The 27,110-nt window shown below is 33.2% G+C and overlaps 1 protein-coding gene across 1 annotated transcript in view; it reads right to left on the reverse strand.

Annotated features, from left to right (window-relative positions):
- The window catches only part of eag (potassium voltage-gated channel protein ether a go-go), a 238,467-nt gene that overhangs the window by 210,190 nt on the left and 1,167 nt on the right, over positions 1 to 27,110 (reverse strand). The window lies entirely within an intron of this gene.

Below are 27,110 nucleotides of genomic sequence, written 5' to 3' on the forward strand. Positions count from 1 at the left end.
CAGACCACAGTTCTGAGGATTTTTTCCATAGAAAAATTTCTCAGAAAACAGTTCTGAGGATTTTTTCCATAGAAAAATTTCTCAGAAAACAGTTCTGAGGATTTTTTCCATAGAAAAAATTCTCAGACCACAGGTCAGAGGTTTTTTCTAAAGAAAAAAATTCTCAGACCACAGTTCTGAGGATTTTTTCTATAGAAAAAATTCTCAGACCACAGGTCAGAGGTTTATTTCTATAGAAAAAATTCTCAGACCACAGGTCAGAGGGTTTTTTTCTATAGAAAAAATTCTCAGACCTCAGGTCAGAGGGTTTTTTTCTATAGAAAAAATTCTCAGACCTCAGGTCAGAGGGTTTTTTCTATAGAAAAAATTCCCAGACCACAGTTCTGAGGATTTTTCCATAGAAAAATGACTGGTGAAAGATTCGATGGGATCTCTAAATACCATATAATATGTTTAAGTATTAAGAACCCAAAGGGTGTTCATCTGTGCAGAATCCATGTTATGGAGAGTTCTAATTTTTACGATGTTTATCTTCTATTTAGGATTTTTCTTCTTATCTTTTGTACTTACTTCACATGAATATGTGGGTTTTTATTCGGAATATTTGTCACGTTTTTGCTCACCATTAAATTTGCTGATACTTAAGTGGCAAATTAAATTCATTTCATTGTATTACATTAACGTTTTGGCTTTAGTTTTGTTTATTGCCTTGTCCTAAGTTAACACAAATCTCCATCATCTAAGGGTTGATTTATCACAGCAGCCAAAGCAAAGAACCCATTTATTTTTATTTGATGGTTGATGTTGTCCCAAATTTTCTGGAACAAATATGAAAAGAGGTTTTATGGATATGTTGCCATGTGGTTGTGTGAACCAAACCACAACTTCAACAATTTCAAGACGATTTTTTCATGACAGACGTCATTATTATTATTATTATTTTCTTCGTTTATATAAGAGGTCATATTTTCATATAATTCTCCTTGGTAACACAACTCCTGTTTATTAGTTGAAGTTTATTGTTATTAATTTTTATTGTGCGTGTTTCACAAATCTAGAACACCTAATCTAATATTCGTGTTAGAAAATGCGTAATTTGATTGTAATACAAAAATAATTTCTGTTAATTTTACCACATAGTTTTTTTGCTTTTCGTAGTTATAACAATAAATTCCACAACTTCCGTTTAACCTCAACATTCCTCTTGCATGTCGATTGTGAAATATTAATGTGGGTTAAATAAATTCCAATTATTAGGTTTAATTGTTAGCACGAACTTTGGAAAAAAAAACAAATAGGCAATGGGTTTAGTTCACGTAAATAACTATTGGTACTAGGCGCGTATAAGTGTTGTCAACACGTATACGCACTGCAGTGCATAGACTTTGAAACTTTGAAAATCTATGGGAGAGCGAGGGTCACAAACGCAGCTCTGAGGATTTTTCAATAGAAAAAATGTTCGGAAAGCTGTTCTGAGGATTTTTTCCATAGAAAATATTTTCAGAACACAGTTCTGAGGATTTTTTCCATGAAAAAAGTTTCAGATGACAGTTCTGAGGATTTTTTCCATAGAAAAAAGTTTCAGAAGACAGTTCTGAGGATTTTTTCCATAGAAAAATTTTTCAGATTACAGTTCTGAGGATTTTTTCCATAGAAAAAATTTTCGGAACACAGTTCTGAGGATTTTTTCCATAGAAAAAATTTTCGGAACACAGTTCTGAGGATTTTTTCCATAGAAAAAATTTTCGGAACACAGTTCTGAGGATTTTTTCCACAGAGGATTTTTTCCACAGTTCTAAGGATTTTTTCCATAGAAAAAATTTTCAGAACACAGTTCTGAGGATTTTTTCCACAGAAAAAATTTTCAGAACACAGTACTGAGGATTTTTTCCATAGAAAAAATTTTCAGAACACAGTTCTGAGGATTTTTTCCATAGAAAAAATTTTCAGAACACAGTTCTGAGGATTTTTTCCATAGAAAAAATGCTCATACCGCAGTCCTGATTTTTTTCCATAGAAAAAATTTTCAGAACACAGTTCTGAGGATTTTTTCCATAGAAAAAATTTTCAGAACACAGTTCTGAGGACTTTTTCCATAGAAAAAATTTTCAGAACACAGTTCTGAGGATTTTTTCCATAGAAAAAATTTTCAGAACACAGTTCTGAGGACTTTTTCCATAGAAAAAATTTTCAGAACACAGTTCTGAGGATTTTTTCCATAGAAAAAATTTTCAGAACACAGTTCTGAGGATTTTTTCCATAGAAAAAATTTTCAGAACACAATTCTGAGTATTTTTTCCATATTTTTTCGGATTTTTTCTATAGAAAAAATTCTCAGACCCCAGTTCTGAGGATTTTTTCCATAGAAAAAATTTTCAGAACACAGTACTGAGGATTTTTTCCATAGAAAAAATTGTCAGAACACAGTTCTGAGGATTTTTTCCATAGAAAAAATTGTCAGAACACAGTTATGAGGATTTTTTCCATAAAAAAATTTTTAGAACACAGTTCCGAGGAATTTTTTTCTACAGAAAAAATTTTCAGAACACAGTACTGAGGATTTTTCCATAGAAAAAATTGTCAGAACACAGTACTGAGGATTTTTCCATAGAAAAAATTGTCAGAACACAGTTCTGAGGATTTTTTCCATAGAAAAAATTGTCAGAACACAGTTCTGAGGATTTTTTCCATAGAAAAAATTGTCAGAACACAGTTCTGAGGATTTTTTCCATAGAAAAAATTGTCAGAACACAGTTCTGAGGATTTTTTCCATAGAAAAAATTGTCAGAACACAGTTCTGAGGATTTTTCCATAGAAAAAATTGTCAGAACACAGTTCTGAGGATTTTTTCCATAGAAAAAATTGTCAGAACACAGTTCTGAGGATTTTTTCCATAGAAAAAATTGTCAGAACACAGTTCTGAGGATTTTTTCCATAGAAAAAATTGTCAGAACACAGTTCTGAGGATTTTTTCCATAGAAAAAATTGTCAGAACACAGTTCTGAGGATTTTGTCCATAGAAAAAATTGTCAGAACACAGTTCTGAGGATTTTTTCCATAGAAAAAATTGTCAGAACACAGTTCTGAGGATTTTTTCCATAGAAAAAATTGTCAGAACACAGTTCTGAGGATTTTTTCCATAGAAAAAATTCTCAGAAAATAGTTCTGAGGATTGTTTCCATAGAACAAATTCTCAGACCACAGTTCTGAGGATTTTTTCCATAGAAAAAATTGTCAGAACACAGTTCTGAGGATTTTTTCCATAGAAAAAATTGTCAGAACACAGTTCTGAGGATTTTTTCCATAGAAAAAATTCTCAGACCACAATTCTGAAGATTTTTTCCATAGAAAAAATTCTCAGAAAATAGTTCTGAGGATTGTTTCCATAGAACAAATTCTCAGACCACAGTTCTGAGGATTTTTTCCATAGAAAAATTTCTCAGAAAACAGTTCTGAGGATTTTTTCCATAGAAAAATTTCTCAGAAAACAGTTCTGAGGATTTTTTCCATAGAAAAAATTCTCAGACCACAGGTCAGAGGTTTTTTCTAAAGAAAAAAATTCTCAGACCACAGTTCTGAGGATTTTTTCTATAGAAAAAATTCTCAGACCACAGGTCAGAGGTTTATTTCTATAGAAAAAATTCTCAGACCACAGGTCAGAGGGTTTTTTTCTATAGAAAAAATTCTCAGACCTCAGGTCAGAGGGTTTTTTTCTATAGAAAAAATTCTCAGACCTCAGGTCAGAGGGTTTTTTCTATAGAAAAAATTCCCAGACCACAGTTCTGAGGATTTTTCCATAGAAAAATGACTGGTGAAAGATTCGATGGGATCTCTAAATACCATATAATATGTTTAAGTATTAAGAACCCAAAGGGTGTTCATCTGTGCAGAATCCATGTTATGGAGAGTTCTAATTTTTACGATGTTTATCTTCTATTTAGGATTTTTCTTCTTATCTTTTGTACTTACTTCACATGAATATGTGGGTTTTTATTCGGAATATTTGTCACGTTTTTGCTCACCATTAAATTTGCTGATACTTAAGTGGCAAATTAAATTCATTTCATTGTATTACATTAACGTTTTGGCTTTAGTTTTGTTTATTGCCTTGTCCTAAGTTAACACAAATCTCCATCATCTAAGGGTTGATTTATCACAGCAGCCAAAGCAAAGAACCCATTTATTTTTATTTGATGGTTGATGTTGTCCCAAATTTTCTGGAACAAATATGAAAAGAGGTTTTATGGATATGTTGCCATGTGGTTGTGTGAACCAAACCACAACTTCAACAATTTCAAGACGATTTTTTCATGACAGACGTCATTATTATTATTATTATTTTCTTCGTTTATATAAGAGGTCATATTTTCATATAATTCTCCTTGGTAACACAACTCCTGTTTATTAGTTGAAGTTTATTGTTATTAATTTTTATTGTGCGTGTTTCACAAATCTAGAACACCTAATCTAATATTCGTGTTAGAAAATGCGTAATTTGATTGTAATACAAAAATAATTTCTGTTAATTTTACCACATAGTTTTTTTGCTTTTCGTAGTTATAACAATAAATTCCACAACTTCCGTTTAACCTCAACATTCCTCTTGCATGTCGATTGTGAAATATTAATGTGGGTTAAATAAATTCCAATTATTAGGTTTAATTGTTAGCACGAACTTTGGAAAAAAAAACAAATAGGCAATGGGTTTAGTTCACGTAAATAACTATTGGTACTAGGCGCGTATAAGTGTTGTCAACACGTATACGCACTGCAGTGCATAGACTTTGAAACTTTGAAAATCTATGGGAGAGCGAGGGTCACAAACGCAGCTCTGAGGATTTTTCAATAGAAAAAATGTTCGGAAAGCTGTTCTGAGGATTTTTTCCATAGAAAATATTTTCAGAACACAGTTCTGAGGATTTTTTCCATGAAAAAAGTTTCAGATGACAGTTCTGAGGATTTTTTCCATAGAAAAAAGTTTCAGAAGACAGTTCTGAGGATTTTTTCCATAGAAAAATTTTTCAGATTACAGTTCTGAGGATTTTTTCCATAGAAAAAATTTTCGGAACACAGTTCTGAGGATTTTTTCCATAGAAAAAATTTTCGGAACACAGTTCTGAGGATTTTTTCCATAGAAAAAATTTTCGGAACACAGTTCTGAGGATTTTTTCCACAGAGGATTTTTTCCACAGTTCTAAGGATTTTTTCCATAGAAAAAATTTTCAGAACACAGTTCTGAGGATTTTTTCCACAGAAAAAATTTTCAGAACACAGTACTGAGGATTTTTTCCATAGAAAAAATTTTCAGAACACAGTTCTGAGGATTTTTTCCATAGAAAAAATTTTCAGAACACAGTTCTGAGGATTTTTTCCATAGAAAAAATGCTCATACCGCAGTCCTGATTTTTTTCCATAGAAAAAATTTTCAGAACACAGTTCTGAGGATTTTTTCCATAGAAAAAATTTTCAGAACACAGTTCTGAGGACTTTTTCCATAGAAAAAATTTTCAGAACACAGTTCTGAGGATTTTTTCCATAGAAAAAATTTTCAGAACACAGTTCTGAGGACTTTTTCCATAGAAAAAATTTTCAGAACACAGTTCTGAGGATTTTTTCCATAGAAAAAATTTTCAGAACACAGTTCTGAGGATTTTTTCCATAGAAAAAATTTTCAGAACACAATTCTGAGTATTTTTTCCATATTTTTTCGGATTTTTTCTATAGAAAAAATTCTCAGACCCCAGTTCTGAGGATTTTTTCCATAGAAAAAATTTTCAGAACACAGTACTGAGGATTTTTTCCATAGAAAAAATTGTCAGAACACAGTTCTGAGGATTTTTTCCATAGAAAAAATTGTCAGAACACAGTTATGAGGATTTTTTCCATAAAAAAATTTTTAGAACACAGTTCCGAGGAATTTTTTTCTACAGAAAAAATTTTCAGAACACAGTACTGAGGATTTTTCCATAGAAAAAATTGTCAGAACACAGTACTGAGGATTTTTCCATAGAAAAAATTGTCAGAACACAGTTCTGAGGATTTTTTCCATAGAAAAAATTGTCAGAACACAGTTCTGAGGATTTTTTCCATAGAAAAAATTGTCAGAACACAGTTCTGAGGATTTTTTCCATAGAAAAAATTGTCAGAACACAGTTCTGAGGATTTTTCCATAGAAAAAATTGTCAGAACACAGTTCTGAGGATTTTTTCCATAGAAAAAATTGTCAGAACACAGTTCTGAGGATTTTTTCCATAGAAAAAATTGTCAGAACACAGTTCTGAGGATTTTTTCCATAGAAAAAATTGTCAGAACACAGTTCTGAGGATTTTTTCCATAGAAAAAATTGTCAGAACACAGTTCTGAGGATTTTTTCCATAGAAAAAATTGTCAGAACACAGTTCTGAGGATTTTTTCCATAGAAAAAATTTTCAGAACACAGTTCTGAGGATTTTTTCCATAGAAAAAATTTTCAGAACACAGTTCTGAGGATTTTTTCCATAGAAAAAATTTTCAGAACACAGTTCTGAGGATTTTTTCCATAGAAAAAATTTTCAGAACACAGTTCTGAGGATTTTTTCCATAGTAAAAATTTTCAGAACACAGTTCTGAGGATTTTTTCCATAGAAAAAATTTTCAGAACACAGTTCTGAGGTTTTTTTCATAGAAAAAATTTTCAGAACACAGTTCTGAGGATTTTTTCCATAGAAAAAATTTTCAGAACACAGTTCTGAGGATTTTTTCCATAGAAAAAATTTTCAGAACACAGTTCTGAGGATTTTTTCCATAGAAAAAATTTTCAGAACACAGTTCTGAGGATTTTTTCCATAGAAAAAATTTTCAGAACACAGTTCTGAGGATTTTTTCCATAGAAAAAATTTTCAGAACACAGTTCTGAGGATTTTTTCCATAGAAAAAATTTTCAGAACACAGTTCTGAGGATTTTTTCCATAGAAAAAATTTTCACAACACAGTTCTGAGGATTTTTTCCATAGAAAAAATTTTCACAACACAGTTCTGAGGATTTTTTCCATAGAAAAAATTTTCACAACACAGTTCTGAGGATTTTTTCCATAGAAAAAATTTTCACAACACAGTTCTGAGGATTTTTTCCATAGAAAAAATTTTCACAACACAGTTCTGAGGATTTTTTCCATAGAAAAAATTTTCACAACACAGTTCTGAGGATTTTTTCCAAAGAAAAAATTTTCACAACACAATTCTGAAAATTTTTACCATAGAACAAATTTTCAGAACACAGTTCTGAGGATTTTTTCGATAGAAAAAATTTTCAGAACACAGTTCTGAAGATATTTTCCATAGAAAAAATTTTCGGAGCAAAGTTTTGAGGATTTTTTTCCATAGAAAAAATTTTCAGAACACAGTTCTGAGGATTTTTTCCATAGAGGAGGAGTTGTGAGGAGTTTTTCCATAGAAAAAATTTTCAGACCGCAGTTCTGAAGTTTTTTTCCATAGAAAAAAATTTCAAACCACAGTTCTGGAGATTTTTCCTGCAGGAAATATTCTGAGACCCCAGTTATGAGGATTTTTTTCTAAAGGAATATTTTGCTTTATGTTTCACTGCAAACTGATTCAATTTTCTATCAGAAACACTGGTGCGTATTACTGTTGTCAACACGTTTGCGTACGGTAGTACCAATCATTTTGATTAGAGGCTATCAAGTTTATAATTTAATAACCACTGCAATTTCTACAATCCATGTTTGTTCATGAATATTTTTTCACTTCCAAGTGTGTAATTTTTTAATGCTTCATACGATTTTTTATCATTGGATTAGTTACGGATATATTTGTATGAACTAAACTACGAGGAAACGAGCTTCTACTTTCATTCACTTAACCTTAAATTTCCCCCCAAAAATTACCTTCAATCAAAGCCCAAAAAGGTAAGCCATAACAATAACACTGACAGAGAAAATTATAATAATGCCTGAGAGAAAGAGACAGACAGAAAATAAACCCCCAAAAATATGGAAGAAAACTTCTCAATTGAAATATAAATTATTCAAGAGATTGTTATAGTTGTGGATGATATTAATGCCCATTGGTAGACGTCAAGGAAGTGATGGAGGTGGTTTGATGATTGCGCTGCTGTTTTATGCCAATGGTAATTGGGCAAGCAGAAAGGTTGCTTTCTATATTCAATATCAAAGTAAATTTCCTATTTTATGTAGATGGAATACTTATATAGAGAAACATTCTAGAAGGATGTGGGTAAAGGTATCCTGCTATCCTTTATAACCATTGTGTTTATTTGCCCGTGTGTAGGGGGGTTTATCTCTTTCGTAAATATGTGTCATATTTATTTAATATGTTGAGTCATAAAATGAGAGTGCGTGTGTGTCTATTTCCCTTTCACTTTTGCCCTAGAAAAAGGTAATGACAATAAATGGTCCAAGAGATAGTATGGCCGTCTATCAGACGCCTGGCTATCTTTTTTTTTTTTTTTTTGTATTAACTTGTCTGGCAAATATTTAACATATATGTATGTGGGCATATTGAATTTGGGGAGAAAAGATTCAACATGCTCACTCACTCCTAGGCATAGCTGGAATAAACTCATACATTTGTAAAGGTTTATATTACAAATACATGCATATAAAATTTTCTGATTTTTGTTTGAAGGACACTAAGTGAATTTGAGTGTCCAATAAAAGTTATACGAAATAATTCTAACAAAAAAACACATTAATAATAAATAAATTAATTTGGTACCATGGGGCGTATTATGGGTAGCAGCACGTATAAGCTAATGGGATCTATGAACAATTTGTAAACTAGAAAAGAAAATAATAAAGGGAAAGAAAATAATTATGCCCGTTGGATCGAGAATTTTTCTATGGGATAAATCTCTTATGTTGCGGTCTCTAAACTTTTCCATGGGAATAAAACTCTGACAAGTGGTCCTAGAATTTTTCCTATGATGGCTAGTGGTTCTTGATTTTTTCTATGAAAAAATTCTCCGACATCTGCTCCGGCTTAAAATACTTAATTTTTCTTTATATGCGAAAAAATTTGCCATACATAAAATAATTGTTTTGGAAATCTGTGTCGTATACGTTTTGACACCAGTTATACGCTCTACAGAGCCGAAATTTCATTATCTCTTAAAACACATTGGTCGAGCAATTTTAATTCAGCTAACAAAAACTTTTGAAATGTTTGTGAAATCATGGAAGTTTTTGTTTTCTACGGAATTTCGTAGGGCAATTCTCTTCACACAAAAAACGGTGGCACTTTACGTTCGTTTTGCTTGTTTTTTTATTTTGTAATTTAAGCTATATTGTCATTTGATACTTTTGTATAACCAAAAACAAAACATTCAACGAAAGCAAACCAAACAAAAAACATTGTCACTGAGTTTTTAACGCACAACACACACCTATGTTAATCCTAACAGACGCGAATGCCACATGACAAGGTAATGCCATTTGCTATGTGTGCTTTTGTTTTTCTCAACTTTTTCAAAATGGGAACAAGAACAATGAAAAACAAACAAGAGAGTTTACCAAGCAACCATTGAATGGAATAAAGTTTACCAACGCAACTAAACTGAGAATAATAAATGTACAATTGTATGGAAATGGAATAGCAGTAGAATGTTGAACTTTGACGAAGAAGAGGGAGAAAGAGACACTATATTTTGTAATAGGGACTCTATGACGTATTATTGGCGACAACACGTATACGTACGTAGTACCCAGGAGTGGAAGAATATTTCATTGTAGACGTAAGATTTAGTGGAACCTTTTTTGGCAGATAACAGATCTCAAGATTTTTAATATAGAAAAATGTTCTGATTTTTTTCACAGGACTGAGGATTTTTTCCATAGAAAAAATTCTCAGACCACAGGACTGAAGATTTTTTCCATAGAAAAAATTCTCAGACCACAGGACTAAGGATTTTTTCCATAGAAAAAATTCTCAGACCACAGGATTGAGGATTTTTTCCACAGAAAAAATTCTCAGACCACAGGACTGAGGATTTTTTCCATAGAAAAAATACTCAGACCACAGGACTGAGGATTTTTTTCCATAGAAAAAATTCTCAGACCACAGTTTGGAGGATTTTTTCCACAGAAAAAATTCTCAGACCACAGTTTGGAGGATTTTTTCCATAGAAAAAAAATCTCAGACCACAGGACTGATGATTTTTTTCCATAGAAAAAATTCTCAGACCACAGTTCGGAGGATTTTTTCCATAGAAAAAATTCTCACACCACAGTTCTGAGGATTTTTTTCCATAGAAAAAATTCTAACACCACAGTTCTGAGGATTTTTTTCCATAGAAAAAATTTTCACACCACAGTTCTGAGGATTTTTTTCCATAGAAAAATTTCTCACACCACAGTTCTGAGGATTTTTTTCCATAGAAAAAATTCTCACACCACAGTTCTGAGGATTTTTTTTCCATAGAAAAAATTCTCAGACCACAGTTCTGAGGATTTTTTCTATAGAAAAAATTCTCAGACCACAGTTCTGAGGATTTTTTCCATAGAAAAAATTCTCAGACCACAGTTCTGAGGATTTTTTCCATAGAAAAAATTCTCAGACCACAGTTCTGAGGATTTTTTCCATAGAAAAAATTCTCAGACCACAGTTCTGAGGATTTTTTCCATAGAAAAAATTCTCAGACCACAGTTCTGAGGATTTTTTCCATAGAAAAAATTCTCAGACCACAGTTCTGAGGATTTTTTCCATAGAAAAAATTCTCAGACCACAGTTCTGAGGATTTTTTCCATAGAAAAAATTCTCAGACCACAGTTCTGAGGATTTTTTCCATAGAAAAAATTCTCAGACCACAGTTCTGAGGATTTTTTCCATAGAAAAAATTCTCAGACCACAGTTCTGAGGATTTTTTCCATAGAAAAAATTCTCAGACCACAGTTCTGAGGATTTTTTCCATAGAAAAAATTCTCAGACCACAGTTCTGAGGATTTTTTCCATAGAAAAAATTCTCAGACCACAGTTCTGAGGATTTTTTCCATAGAAAAATTCCTCAGACCTCAGTTCTGAGGATTTTTTCCATAGAAAAATTCCTCAAACCTCAGTTCTGAGGATATTTTCAACCGAAAACATTATCAGAGCACAGTTCTGAGGAATTTTCCACAGAAAAAAAAATTGCAGACAAAAAGACTGAAGATTTTTTCTATAGAAAAAATTCTCAGACCACAGGACTGAGGATTTTTTCCATAGAAAAAATTCTCAGACCACAGGACTGAGGATTTTTTCTATAGAAAAAATTCTCAGACCACAGGACTGAGGATTTTTTCTATAGAAAAAATTCTCAGACCACAGGACTGAGGATTTTTTCTATAGAAAAAATTCTCAGCCCACAGGACTGAGGATTTTTTCCATAGCAATAATTCTCAGACCACAGGACTGAGGATTTTTTCCATAGCAATAATTCTCAGACCACAGGACTGAGGATTTTTTCCATAGCAATAATTCTCAGACCACAGCTCTGAGGATTTTTTCCATAGCAATAATTCTCAGACCACAGGACTGAGGATTTTTTCCATAGCAATAATTCTCAGACCACAGTTCTGAGGATTTTTTCCATAGAAAAAATTCTCAGACCACAGTTCTGAGGATTTTTTCCATAGAAAAAATTCTCAGACCACAGTTCTGAGGATTTTTTCCATAGAAAAAATTCTCAGACCACAGTTCTGAGGATTTTTTCCATAGAAAAAATTCTCAGACCACAGTTCTGAGGATTTTTTCCATAGAAAAAATTCTCAGACCACAGTTCTGAGGATTTTTTCCATAGAAAAAATTCTCAGACCACAGTTCTGAGGATTTTTTCCATAGAAAAAATTCTCAGACCACAGTTCTGAGGATTTTTTCCATAGAAAAAATTCTCAGACCACAGTTCTGAGGATTTTTTCCATAGAAAAAATTCTCAGACAACAGTTCTGAGGATTTTTTCCATAGAAAAAATTCTCAGACCACAGTTCTGAGGATTTTTTCCATAGAAAAAATTCTCAGACCACAGTTCTGAGGATTTTTTCCATAGAAAAAATTCTCAGACCACAGTTCTGAGGATTTTTTCCATAGAAAAAATTCTCAGACCACAGTTCTGAGGATTTTTTCCATAGAAAAAATTCTCAGACCACAGTTCTGAGGATTTTTTCCATAGAAAAAATTCTCAGACCACAGTTCTGAGGATTTTTTCCTTGGAAAAAATTCTCAGACCACAGGACTACGGATTTATGCCAGAGAAAAATTTCTCAGACAACAGGACTGAGGACTTTTTCCATAGAAAAAATTCACAGACCTCAGTTTTGAGGATATTTCCATAGAAACAATTCTCAGATCATGGTACTGAGGATTTTTTCCATAAAAAAATTTTCAGACAACAGTTCTGAGGGTTTTTTCCATAGAAAAAATTCTCAGACCACAGTTCTGAGGATTTTTTCCATAGAAAAAATTGTACGCCTAATATACACAAAATTGTCTTTGGATTTACACATCGCTATTTGAATCACAAAATAGACAAATTTTGGTTATAGAGTAAAGTGGGACCCAAATACAAATTCACTACAATATTAAGCACCATATTGCATGCCTGCCGCACATTTGTGAAATTGTAATCAGGTGATGTGTATAGCTGGCTGCGTACATTTGCGTTAATGGTTTCTCCTTAGCTACCATAGCAAATGTGAGGGGTCTACGAATGTTGTGGTGGCTTTATACACTTTCACTCAGGGCATAACATCGACTATGCAATTTCAGGATGTGTGAGAAAGTGCGTTCACAACACAATTTAACCATATGGATGTTAAACCATTAAGGTTAGTGCCTTGAAGGCTGCTGTGGTATTATGATTTTCGGGGAAATAACCACAAAAAGCTAACTTAACGACCACTTACTCAACTTCAATTCTTTAATATTTGATTTTCCTGCGAGCCACAACACACAAAGCCAAGCTATTTATAAAGGAAGAAGCAACGACTAGTCAGCGTAACTATTAAATATGCACATCCTCTCATATCTGCTGTAACATATTTTTTGGAAATTTTAACAAGTGTGTTTTAAGCTTTTAATGGTATTCCCTTTTCTGGGCTATGAAATAATATTTCATTCTCCATGCTTTTACGTTGTTACTGGTTTTCCTTTCATTTGAAATACATTTTTTGTTTACTTGTTGTTAAAACCACAAGTGTTTTGTTTGGCCATGTATGATAACGGGGTGGTTTTTGTTCCGCTTCACACAAAGAAACAAAGAATCTCGAACACACTCACACTCAAAATTATGTGACGCCGCTTACATCTACATTAACTTTTTATTCACACTGTCAACCTGCATTATAGTGAACTACAAGTACAACACACAAGGCAAAAGTAACAACATCATCATCAACAATTTATGCTGTGGCTGCACCATGGGGATCGCGAGCTGCAACAGCTTCCATACTTTACATCCATCTACTGGCATGGTATGAACTGATGATGCTCATCGCTGGTTTTTTCTTTTCTTTTTAGTTGTTCGAATTTCAAAACTTAAAGTATGTGAAATTCCCTTGGATTTACAGAAATGTGTTGACAGAAAGCTTATATGACAGTGGTCTATAATTCCACAAAAAGTAAAATTTTCAAGAATTTTTGGTTCATGGTACGTATAAGTTATGTCAAAACGTATGCGCCATGATACTGTTATTTTAAGAGCCGTCCTTTTTCTATAAGAAATCCTTAGACCCGCGGCTTGAACAATTTTTCTATAGAAAAAACCCTCTGGCCTGTGGTCTGAGAATATTTCCTATGGAAAAAATCCTCAGTCCTGTGGTCTGAGAATTTTTTCTATGGAAAAAATCCTCAGTCCTGTGGTCTGAGAGTTTTTTCTATGGAAAAAATCCTCAGTCCTGTGGTCTGAGAATTTTTTCTATGGAAAAAATCCTCAGTCCTGTGGTCTGAGAATTTTTTCTATGGAAAAAATCCTAAGTCCTGTGGTCTGAGAATTTTTTCTATGGAAAAAATCCTCAGTCCTGTGGTCTGAGAATTTTTCTATGGAAAAAATCCTCAGTCCTGTGGTCTGAGAATTTTTTCTATGGAAAAAATCCTCAGTCCTGTGGTCTGAGAATTTTTTCTATGGAAAAAATCCTCAGTCCTGTGGTCTGAGAATTTTTTCTATGGAAAAAATCCTCAGTCCTGTGGTCTGAGAATTTTTTCTATGGAAAAAATCCTCAGTCCTGTGGTCTGAGAATTTTTTCTATGGAAAAAATCCTCAGTCCTGTGGTCTGAGAATTTTTTCTATGGAAAAAATCCTCAGTCCTGTGGTCTGAGAATTTTTTCTATGGAAAAAATCCTCAGTCCTGTGGTCTGAGAATTTTTTCTATGGAAAAAATCCTCAGTCCTGTGGTCTGAGAATTTTTTCTATGGAAAAAATCCTCAGTCCTGTGGTCTGAGAATTTTTTCTATGGAAAAAATCCTCAGTCCTGTGGTCTGAGAATTTTTTCTATGGAAAAAATCCTCAGTCCTGTGGTCTGAGAATTTTTTCTATGGAAAAAATCCTCAGTCCTGTGGTCTGAGAATTTTTTCTATGGAAAAAATCCTCAGTCCTGTGGTCTGAGAATTTTTTCTATGGAAAAAATCCTCAGTCCTGTGGTCTGAGAATTTTTTCTATGGAAAAAATCCTCAGTCCTGTGGTCTGAGAATTTTTTCTATGGAAAAAATCCTCAGTCCTGTGGTCTGAGAATTTTTTCTATGGAAAAAATCCTCAGTCCTGTGGTCTGAGAATTTTTTCTATGGAAAAAATCCTCAGTCCTGTGGTCTGAGAATTTTTTCTATGGAAAAAATCCTCAGTCCTGTGGTCTGAGAATTTTTTCTATGGAAAAAATCCTCAGTCCTGTGGTCTGAGAATTTTTTCTATGGAAAAAATCCTCAGTCCTGTGGTCTGAGAATTTTTTCTATGGAAAAAATCCTCAGTCCTGTGGTCTGAGAATTTTTTCTATGGAAAAAATCCTCAGTCCTGTGGTCTGAGAATTTTTTCTATGGAAAAAATCCTCAGTCCTGTGGTCTGAGAATTTTTTCTATGGAAAAAATCCTCAGTCCTGTGGTCTGAGAATTTTTTCTATGGAAAAAATCCTCTGACCTGTGGTCGGAGAATTTTTTCTATAGAAAAAACCCTCTGACCTGTGGTCGGAGAATTTTTTCTATAGAAAAAACCCTCTGACCTGTGGTCGGAGAATTTTTTCTATAGAAAAAACCCTCTGACCTGTGGTCGGAGAATTTTTTCTATAGAAAAAACCCTCTGACCTGTGGTCGGAGAATTTTTTCTATAGAAAAAACCCTCTGACCTGTGGTCGGAGAATTTTTTCTATAGAAAAAACCCTCTGACCTGTGGTCGGAGAATTTTTTCTATAGAAAAAACCCTCTGACCTGTGGTCGGAGAATTTTTTCTATAGAAAAAACCCTCTGACCTGTGGTCGGAGAATTTTTTCTATAGAAAAAACCCTCTGACCTTTGGTCGGAGAATTTTTTCTATAGAAAAAACCCTCTGACCTGTGGTCGGAGAAATTTTTCTATAGAAAAAACCCTCTGACCTGTGGTCGGAGAAATTTTTCTATAGAAAAAACCCTCTGACCTGTGGTCGGAGAAATTTTTCTATAGAAAAAACCCTCTGACCTGTGGTCGGAGAATTTTTTCTATAGAAAAAACCATCTGACCTGTGGTCTGAGAATTTTTTCTATAGAAAAAAACCCTCTGACCTGTGGTCTGAGAATTTTTTCTATAGAAAAACCCCTCTGACCTGTGGTCTTTTTCTATAGAAAAAACCCTCTGACCTGTGGTCTGAGAATTTTTTCTATAGAAAAAATCCTCAGTCCTGTGGTCTGAGAATATTTTCTATGAACTGTGGTCTGAGAATTCGAAAAAAAAACATTCTCTGACATGTTCAGAGTCTTTTCTATGGAAAAAATCCTCAGAACTGTGATCTGAAAAATTTTTCTGTGGGAAAAACGTGTTTTCCTTGGCCCATTGTATTGTTATTTGAAAATGTGTATCTTTGCTGTTATTTTGTCCTTTGAAGGACTTTTTTGTCTGTTTTCTGTTTCGCTTCCGCCCTCGACAAATGGTAGCAACTTATATGTGTCAGCTTGTTAAAATTAAAGAATTTTGGGATTTCGTGGAGTCTTCTACATGACTAATCATAATTTTTGTGCCACATTTCAGCCCCTACCCCACATACATTTAAAGCGAAATGATGAGTAGCTAGACTATAGTTTATCTTTGTCATTAGGACATGTGATACTCAAAGTAAGGGAAGAAGAATATCCTGGAAATTTGTTGCTCATCTTTTTAACTGTTGACAAGAGATTACCATAAAACGTAATAAAGAACATTAATTAGTTCCGACGCCACAGATATCTCATATCTCACACAAACCTTGGAGCAATGCCAAATTCTGGGAAGACGAACCTACACTTAAATATTTATGAAATTACAAACAACAAAAAACGCAGAGATCTTAAATATTTAAAATTTCATTTTTGTTTGTTTCCAACAACACATTCCCACCAGCGCTGTTACTATTCAAGCTGTCATCCAGTCAGCTGCAGACCAACAAGAATATCACGCACAAATTATGATGATGTGTGTCAAAAGCTTTTGTTTTAAATCCGAGTGTGTGAATACGAATATAATCATACAAATTATCATTGTGAGCCGCTTGCTGACTGCCGCATGAAGGACAAATTGTAAATTGGATATTAACGTGCCGGATATCCGGCGCTATAACAAAAATGCCAGTATTTGTAATTAGTACAAAGAGCATTTATTACACAAAAATTATTTATTTTTGTGAGTGTGGTGTGTGTCTGGTGTACGTTTCCAACTCATTACATTCGAATATTTATGTTTACATTGTCGTTTGTTTATTTATGTATATTTGTTGGTTGGTCTCATTTACTTTCATACCTGTCACTGGCAGCAAAGTCGGAATATAAACAATGTTTTCTGTTTGGGATTTACTCCCAAACGAAAAATGGTCGGATTTGATCAGTTCCGGGAAACTTGTTCTATAGAAAAAATTCTCAGACCAAAGGTCAGATGGTTTTTTCTATAGAAAAAATTCTCCGACCACAGGTTGGGGTTTTTTCTATAGAAAAAATTCTCAGACCACCGGTCAGAGGGTTTTTTTTTCTATAGAAAAAATTCTCAGACCATCGGTCAGAGGGTTTTTCTATAGAAAAAATTCTCAGACCACAGGTCAGAGGGTTTTTCCTGTAGAAAAAATTCTCAGACCACAGGTCAGAGGGTTTTTCCTGTAGAAAAAATTCTCAGACCACAGGTCAGAGGGTTTTTCCTGTAGAAAAAATTCTCAGACCACAGGTCAGAGGGTTTTTCCTGTAGAAAAAATTCTCAGACCACAGGTCAGAGGGTTTTTCCTGTAGAAAAAATTCTCAGACCACAGGTCAGAGGGTTTTTCCTGTAGAAAAAATTCTCAGACCACAGGTCAGAGGGTTTTTCCTGTAGAAAAAATTCTCAGACCACAGGTCAGAGGGTTTTTCCTGTAGAAAAAATTCTCAGACCACAGGTCAGAGGGTTTTTCCTGTAGAAAAAATTCTCAGACCACAGGTCAGAGGGTTTTTCCTGTAGGAAAAAATTCTCAGACCACAGGTCAGAGGGTTTTTCCTGTAGAAAAAATTCTCAGACCACAGGTCAGAGGGTTTTTCCTGTAGAAAAAATTCTCAGACCACAGGTCAGAGGGTTTTTCCTGTAGAAAAAATTCTCAGACCACAGGTCAGAGGGTTTTTTCTATAGAAAAAATTCTCAGACCACAGGTCAGAGGGTTTTTTCTATAGAAAAAATTCTCAGACCACAGGTCAGAGGGTTTTTTCTATAGAAAAAATTCTCAGACCACAGGTCAGATGGTTTTTTCTATAGAAAAAATTCTCAGACCACAGGTCAGAGGGTTTTTTCTATAGAAAAAATTCTCAGACCACAGGTCAGAGGGTTTTTTCTATAGAAAAAATTCTCAGACCACAGGTCAGAGGGTTTTTTCTATAGAAAAAATTCTCAGACCACAGGTCAGAGGGTTTTTTCTATAGAAAAAATTCTCAGACCACAGGTCAGAGGGTTTTTTCTATAGAAAAAATTCTCAGACCACAGGTCAGAGGGTTTTTTCTATAGAAAAAATTCTCAGACCACAGGTCAGAGGGTTTTTTCTATAGAAAAAATTCTCAGACCACAGGTCAGAGGGTTTTTTCTATAGAAAAAATTCTCAGACCACAGGTCAGAGGGTTTTTTCTATAGAAAAAATTCTCAGACCACAGGTCAGAGGGTTTTTTCTATAGAAAAAATTCTCAGACCACAGGTCAGAGGGTTTTTTCTATAGAAAAAATTCTCAGACCACAGGTCAGAGGGTTTTTTCTATAGAAAAAATTCTCAGACCACAGGTCAGAGGGTTTTTTCTATAGAAAAAATTCTCAGACCACAGGTCAGAGGGTTTTTTCTATAGAAAAAATTCTCAGACCACAGGTCAGAGGGTTTTTTCTATAGAAAAAATTCTCAGACCACAGGTCAGAGGGTTTTTTCGTATAGAAAAAATTCTCAGACCACAGGTAAGAGGGTTTTTTCGTATAGAAAAAATTCTCAGACCACAGGTAAGAGGGTTTTTTCGTATAGAAAAAATTCTCAGACCACAGGTCAGAGGGTTTTTTTCTATAGAAAAAATTCTCAGACCACAGGACAGAGGGTTTTTTCTATAGAAAAAATTCTCAGACCACAGGTCAGAGGGTTTTTTTCTATAGAAAGAATTCTCAGAACACAGGTCAGAGGGTTTTTTCTACAGAAAAAATTCTCAGAACACAGGTCAGAGGGTTTTTTCTACAGAAAAAATTCTCAGAACACAGGTCAGAGGGTTTTTTCTACAGAAAAAATTCTCAGAACACAGGTCAGAGGGATTTTTCTATAGAAAAAATTCTCAGACCACAGGTCAGAGGGTTTTTTATAGAAAAAATTCTCAGACCACAGGTCAGAGGATTTTTCTATAGAAAAAATTCTCAGACCACAGGTCAGAGGATTTTTCTATAGAAAAAATTCTCAGACCACAGGACAGAGGGTTTTTTCTATAGAAAAAATTCTCAGACCACAGGTCAGAGGGTTTTTTTCTATAGAAAAAATTCTCAGACCACAGGTCAGAGAGGTTTTTTTCTATAGAAAAAATTCTCAGACCATAGAAAAAAATTCTCAGACCACAGGTCGGAGGGTTTAAAGAGCAAAAGTTTTGCGGAGGAAATACTTAAAGGAATGGATCGACATTGACCATTATGGAAGTGGATTTTACACCCTTAAGGCTGTTTGCTCGGCCACTCCCTTCAAAAGTTACAGTACGAACAGTTTTTCCGAACATTTTTAAACTTATGTGGGGGAGGTACCTGAAGTAGTGGAGCGATATGGCTTATCTTCGAATTTAAGCTATTACGAAGAAAAACTTTGGACCGAATCGGCATATCCGTTCGATAGTTATCTTGAGCTCCATCGGTGCCATAGGGGCTTCTTGCATCTTTCAGGCTATTTTCTCAGAAAGTATGGACTTGCCCCTTATGAAACTTGTACCATCGTATGGGGGACAGCGAATACAAGTTGCTACAACAAAAATCAAAGCGATTCGAGAGCAGGTCCTAAACTGAACATATTCGAAATTTTGTGTGGGAGGTACCCGAAGGAGTGGACCGATTGAGTCCATATTGAAACAGTATCTAAGTTTGGTAGAAGTTTTACGGTTTGCAAAGTATGGACCAAATCGGTTACTCCCTTCAAGAGTTATCGTGCGCACAAATTTTCCGAACATCTTCGAACTTTTGTGGGGGAGGTACCGGTAGGAGTGGACCGATATAACCCATCTTCGAACTTAAACTAAGTTTGGACAAAATATTACGAAAGCCAAATTTTGAACCGATTCGGTTGCTCCGTTCGAGAGTTATCGTGCGCACCAGCCAGCCAGACAGACAGACGGACATAGCTAAATCAACTCCATTGTCTGAAACACATTTTGTCCAAACATACTTGGGGTCTAAAACCATTATTTCGATGAGGCGTTAGCATAAATGCTGAGGGTATAAAAATTACTCTCAAAATAAAACCCACTTCCAAACAGGACTATGTTGATCCATTTCTTCAGGTTACTCCCTCCTATGTTTGTTGGCAAATTCATACCTCCAAAATCTAAAAATGCCCCTAATACATAATTATTCGGGGAAAGGATTTTGGTTATTCGGTCGACTGATACTTCTTAACTTGTTTTCTGTAGAATAAATTCAAAGGAATTTCAAATAGCAACCTTGTTTACAATAACAACAACAAACCAATTACGATTCATTTATTCATTCATTTGTCTGTTACTAATTAAACAATCCTCTTAAAGAATTTGTGTTGTTGTTATTCCACCTGGCAATGCTACTAATAGGTTAATTGTGTATGGTATAGGGAGGCTTTTTTACACAGCCTCACAACCACCACCGCATTGGTGGTGATGATGTTTTTGCTGCTAGGAAACCTTTGTAAAGCTTTGCGTTTATTCTGAGATCAGGAAGAAAACGTGAACATTTTATGAAAAACAATAAATTTCAAACTTGAAATGACAAAGCCGATTTATAGGGGAGGTTGGTGATTATTATTAATATCGCCTTGTAATTACCCGGCGTTATTAATTTAATTTATGGCCCAAAAGTGTGCCTGAGGATTATGGATGACCACAATGATTGATAGACAATGATTTACACGTGTTGGGAATTTATTTTCTTTGCTTGGGTGATATTGGCAATTACTGATGAATGATGGGCCAAGACGTAGTTTTTGAAAAAAAAAAATTATGCAAAAATGTTTCTAAGAATTTCCAGAATTGTTTGCTATTTCAACATGACCTTCAATTTATTTACTATCACTATTTTGGCCGTTTCTAAATATTTTTCCAAGACTTTTACGACCTCATAAAATGCTGAAGAATTCCACAGTCTGCTCCCTGTTTTGTGAGATTAACACATAATGCCATTAAAATGTTGCCCACTCATAAATTGTTTCCCTTTGGCATGGCCCAAACACTCCTTTCTCCAGTCCTTGTATCTGCAACGGGGAGTTTCAGACAAAAACAAATTCTCTAGTCTTTATTGTTAATCAATAAAAACATAAAATAGAAACAACAACGACGAATTCAAAATAGAAATCTCCAATTTTATGGGCCATAAAGGAAACAAAAGCGAAAACTAAAGAAATTCGGGAAGAAAGAAAGAAGCAAAAGGAGACAATAATAAAAATTTGACATATATATTTTCCCCCAGATATCCTTTTCCAAACAAAACAAAGAGAGAGCACCATGCAAAATCATAAAAAAATCAAAAAAGAGTACAACAAACAAAATATAACAATAACAACAACAACTATGGCAATTTCTTGTAATAACAATACATTTCCAATAAGTGTGTGTGTGTAAGGATTTCCCAAATATTATTTACTAACCAAAAAAAAAAACCCCAACAACTTTGGGTGACTCTTGTAAATGTTCGAAGAGAGAAACATGAAAATTGAAAACATCAACCACTTGAATGTCGCGTGTCCTTTCGGACAAAATATTCAATGTAGCCTCATAGTGAAACCACAAAGGAAAGGGGGTGATAGAGCAATCAACCCATCAACCGTCGAAATATTGTCGTAAAAAATGGCAAACAACTTGTGAATTATTATAAAGCAAAGTTCGAAAGTAGTGACACATTTGTTCTTAGCCAAAAATAATGTCGTCGTTCTACAACAACACCAACAACGATGCGATAATAATCAAAAGCACGCAATCCAAATACAGAGACAAGAACAAGCACACACAGACAACGGGCCATTAACTATAAAAGTTCAGGGTTGCCAAGTATGTAACTGGATAATTTTATCCAAAAACGCAGATATATTATAATTTTTTTTCCATAAAAGGATAAATTTATCAACAAACGTAAAATAATTTATGCGCAAATGCGGATATTTTTATTCATATTATTATTGTATGTAAAACAAGCGTGTATAATTTAATACAATAAAAGGGGATAGTTTTGTCCAAGAACAAGGACAATTTTATTTACGAAAGTAGACAATTTTGTACAAAACGTGGATAATTTTATACACAAACGAGGATAATTTTATCTAAAACCTTACCCAAAACTTGGGTAATTTTATTTAAAACATTATCCAAACAGGTTAGTATTTTATCCAAAACCTTATTTATAATTTTAATTTTATCCAAAACGTTATAAATAAACTTGAATAATGTTATCCAAACCGTTATACACAAATAATTAGATGATTTTATCCACAAAAGTGGATAATTTTATTACAAAACATTATTTATCCAAAAATGTGAATAATTTTATCCAAAATAGTATCCACATTCGTGTATAATTTTATTCAAGACATTATCCACAAACGTGGATAATATTATCCAGAAAAGATGGATAATTTTATTTACGAACGTGTATTAATTTATCCAAAATATTATCCAAAAACGTGGATAGCTTTATCTACAACATTATCCACAAAAGTGGATAATTTTACCCAAAACATTACCCACAACCGTGAATAATTTAATCCAAAACATTATCCAGAAATGTGGATAATTCTATCCAAAACATTAACTAAAACGTAGATAATTTTATCAACAAACGTGGATAATTTTTCCACAAGCGTGGATAATTTTATCCACAATCATTATCCACAGACGTGGATAATTTTATTCACAAACGTAGATTATTTTACCCAATCCCTATTCACAAACGTGGATTATTTTATGCAAAAACGTGGATAATTTTATCCACAAAGTGGATAATACTATCCAAGATATTAATCACAAATGTTGACATTTTTATCCACAAACCTGGATAATTCAATCCAATAACGTGGATAATTTTATAGAAAAACGTGGATAATTTTATCCAAAAAACGTGGATAATTTTATCCAAAAACATGGATAAATTTATCCACAAACGTGAATAATTTTATCCACAAACCCGGATACTTTTATCCACATACATCTATAATTTTGTCCAGAAACGTGGATAATTTTATACAAAAACGTGGATAATTTTATCCACTAACGTTGATAATTTTATCCAAAAACATGGATATTTTTATCCACAAACGTGGATATTTTTATCCTCAAACGTGGATATTTTTATCCAAAAACATGGATAAATTTATCCACAAACGTGAATAATTTTATCCACAAACCCGGATACTTTTATCCACATACATCTATAATTTTGTCCAGAAACGTGGATAATTTTATACAAAAACGTGGATAATTTTATCCACTAACGTTGATAATTTTATCCAAAAACATAGATATTTTTATCCACAAACGTGGATATTTTTATCCTCAAACGTGGATATTTTTATCCTCAAACGTGGATATTTTTATCCAAAAACATGGATAAATTTATCCACAAACGTGAATAATTTTATCCACAAACCCGGATACTTTTATCCACATACATCTATAATTTTGTCCAGAAACGTGGATAATTTTATACAAAAACGTGGATAATTTTAGCCACTAACGTTGATAATTTTATCCAAAAACATAGATATTTTTATCCACAAACGTGGATATTTTTATACACAAACGTTGATAATTTTATCCACAAACGTGGATAATTTTATCCCCATATGTGGATAATTTTATCCCCATACGTGGATAATTTTATCCAGACATGTGGATAATTTTATCCACAAACGTGGATATTTTTATCCACAAACATGGATAATTTTATCCACAAACGTGGATATTTTTATCCACAAACGTGGATATTTTTATCCACAAACGTGAATAATTTTATCCACAAACGTGGATAATTTTATCCACAAACGCGGATAATTTTATCCACATACGACGATATTTTTGTCCACAAACGTGGATAATTTTATCCACAAACGTGGACATTTTTATACACAAACGTGGATATTTTCATCCATAAACGTGGATTTTATCATCCACAAATGTGGATATTTTTATACACAAACGTTGATAGTTTTATCCGCAAACGTGGATAATTTTATCCACAAGCGTGGATAATTTTATCCACAAACGCGGATAATTTTATCCACATACAACGATATTTTTGCCCACAAACGTGGATAATTTTATCCAAAAACGTGGATAATTTTATCCACAAACGTTGATAATTTTATCCACAAACGTGGACATTTTTATACACAAACGTGGATATTTTCATCCATAAACGTGGATTTTATCATCCACAAACGTTGATAGTTTTATCCACAAACGTGGATAATTTTATCCCCATACGTGGATAATTTTATCCAGATACGTGGACAATTTTATTCACATATGTATGTGGATAATTTTATACATAAACGTGGATAGTATTATCCATAAACGTGTATTATTTTTAACCAAAAACGTAAAACATTTTCACCACAAACGTGGATAGTTTTATCCATAAAAGTGGATAATTTTATCCATAAAAGTGGATAGTTTTATCCCCAAACGTGGATCATTTTATCCACATACGTATATAATTTTATCCACATACGTGGGTAATTTTATCCCCGTGGATAATATTATGCACAAACGTGGATATTTTTATCCACAAATGTGGATAATTTTATGCACAAGCGTGGATAATTTTATCCACAAACGTGGATAATTTATCCACAATTGTCCAAGACATTAACCACAAACATGGATAATTTGATCCACAAACCTGGACAATTTTATCCAAAAACGTGGATAATTTTATCCAAAAACGTGAATAATTTTATACACAAACGTGGATAATTTTATCCACAAACATGGTTTATTTTATCCAAAAAGGTGAATAATTTTACCCACAAACGTGGATTATTTTATCCACAAATTTGGATGATTTTAACAAAAACATTATCCACATACGTGTATAATTTTATCCACAAACGTGGATAATTTTATCCAAAAACGTGGATAACTTTATCCACACCCGTGGACAATTTTATCCACAAACCTGGACAATTTTATCCAAAAACGTGGATAATTTTATCCAAAAACGTGAATAATTTTATCCACAAACGTGGATAGTTTTATCCATAAAAGTGGATAATTTTATCCATAAAAGTGGATAGTTTTATCCCCAAACGTGGATAATTTTATCCACATACGTATATAATTTTATCCACATACGTGGGTAATTTTATCCCCGTGGATAATATTATGCACAAACGTGGATATTTTTATCCACAAATGTGGATAATTTTATGCACAAGCGTGGATAATTTTATCCACAAACGTGGGTAATTTTATCCACAAACGTGGATAATTTTTCGCAAACGTGGATAATTTTATCCAGAAATATGGAAAATCTTATCCACAAACGTGGATAATTATATTAAGAAATGTGGATATTTTTATCCACAAGCGTGGATTTTTGTTATCCACAAACGTGGATAATTTTATCCACAAAAGTGGATAATTTTATGCACAAACGTGGATAATTTTATATACGAACGTGGATAATTTTATCCACAAATCTGAATATTTTTATCCACAAGTGTGGATATTTTATCCACAAACGTGGATAATTTTATCCACAAGTGTGGATAATTTTATCCACAAGTGTGGATAATTTTATCCACACACGTGGATATTTTACCAAAAAATCTGGATAATTGTATCCAAAACATTATCCACATACGTGTATAATTTTATTTAAAACATTACCAACATAAGTGGATAATTTTATACGTGCATAATTTTATCTAAAATATTATTCACAAATGTTTATAATTTTCTCCACAAACGTGGATAATTTTATCCAAAACGGTATCCACAAACGTTTATAATTCTAACGTCCACAAACGTTTAAAATTTTATCCAAAATATTATCTACAAACGTTTATAATTTTATCCAAAAACGTGGATAATTTTATCCAAAATATTATACTTGAATAATCTGGTCAAAATATAATCCACGAACGTAGATAATTGTGGCTAATTTTAACAAAAACATTATCCACATACGTGGATAATTTTATCTACATAAGTGGGAAATTTTTTTTATCCACAAAGGTGGATAATTTTATCCAGAAGTGTGGATAATTTTATCCAAAACGTGGATAATTTTATCCAAAACATTATCCACAAACGTGGATAATTTTATCCAAAAACGTGGATAATTTTATCCAAAACCGTGGATAATTTTATTCACAAACGTGGATAATTTTATCCACAAACGCGGGTTATTTTATCCAAAAAGGTGAATAATTTTACCACAAACGTGGATAATTTTTATCAAAAAAGTGGATAATTTTATCCTCAAAATATTATCTACAAACGTTTATAATTTTATCCAAAAACGTGGATAACTTTATCCAAAATATTTTTCTTGGATAATTTGGTCAAAATATAATCCACAAACGTGGATAATTTTTTCCACAAATTTGGATGATTTTAACAAAAACATTATCCACATACGTGTATAATTTTATCCACAAACGTGGATAATTTTATCCACAAACGTGGATAACTTTATCCACACCCGTGGACAATTTTATCCAGAAATGTGGATAATCGTATCCAGAAGTGTGGATAATTGTATCCAAAACATTATCCACATACGTGGATTATTATTATCCACGAACGCGGATAATATCAAAAATATTATCCACAAACGCGAATAATATCAAAAACATTATCCACATTCGTAAATTATTTTATCCACCAACGGAGATAATCCAAAACTTTATCCATATACGTTTATAATTTTATCCACAAACATGGATAATTTTATCCATAAATGTGGATAATTTTATCGAAAATATTATACACAAAACGTTTATAATTTTATCCATGACATTATCCACAAACGTTTATAATTTCATCCAAACACTATACTATACATACGTGGATAACTTTTTCCACACATTGCCGGCAAACGTGGATAATTTTATCCAAAACATAATCCACGAACGTGCATATTTTTATCCAAAACTTTATCCACGAATGTGGATAATTTTATCCACATATTCTGATTATTTGATTTACAAACATGTTTAATTTTTTGCAGCCCTCCGTGAATATTTTATCCATTATGTATTATCCACAAAACTGAATTATTATATTC

Source organism: Musca autumnalis, unplaced genomic scaffold (genome assembly GCF_047663935.1).
Source record: "Musca autumnalis isolate F117 unplaced genomic scaffold, ASM4766393v1 scaffold_3, whole genome shotgun sequence".
In the NCBI taxonomy this organism is placed as follows: Eukaryota; Metazoa; Arthropoda; class Insecta; order Diptera; family Muscidae; genus Musca; species Musca autumnalis.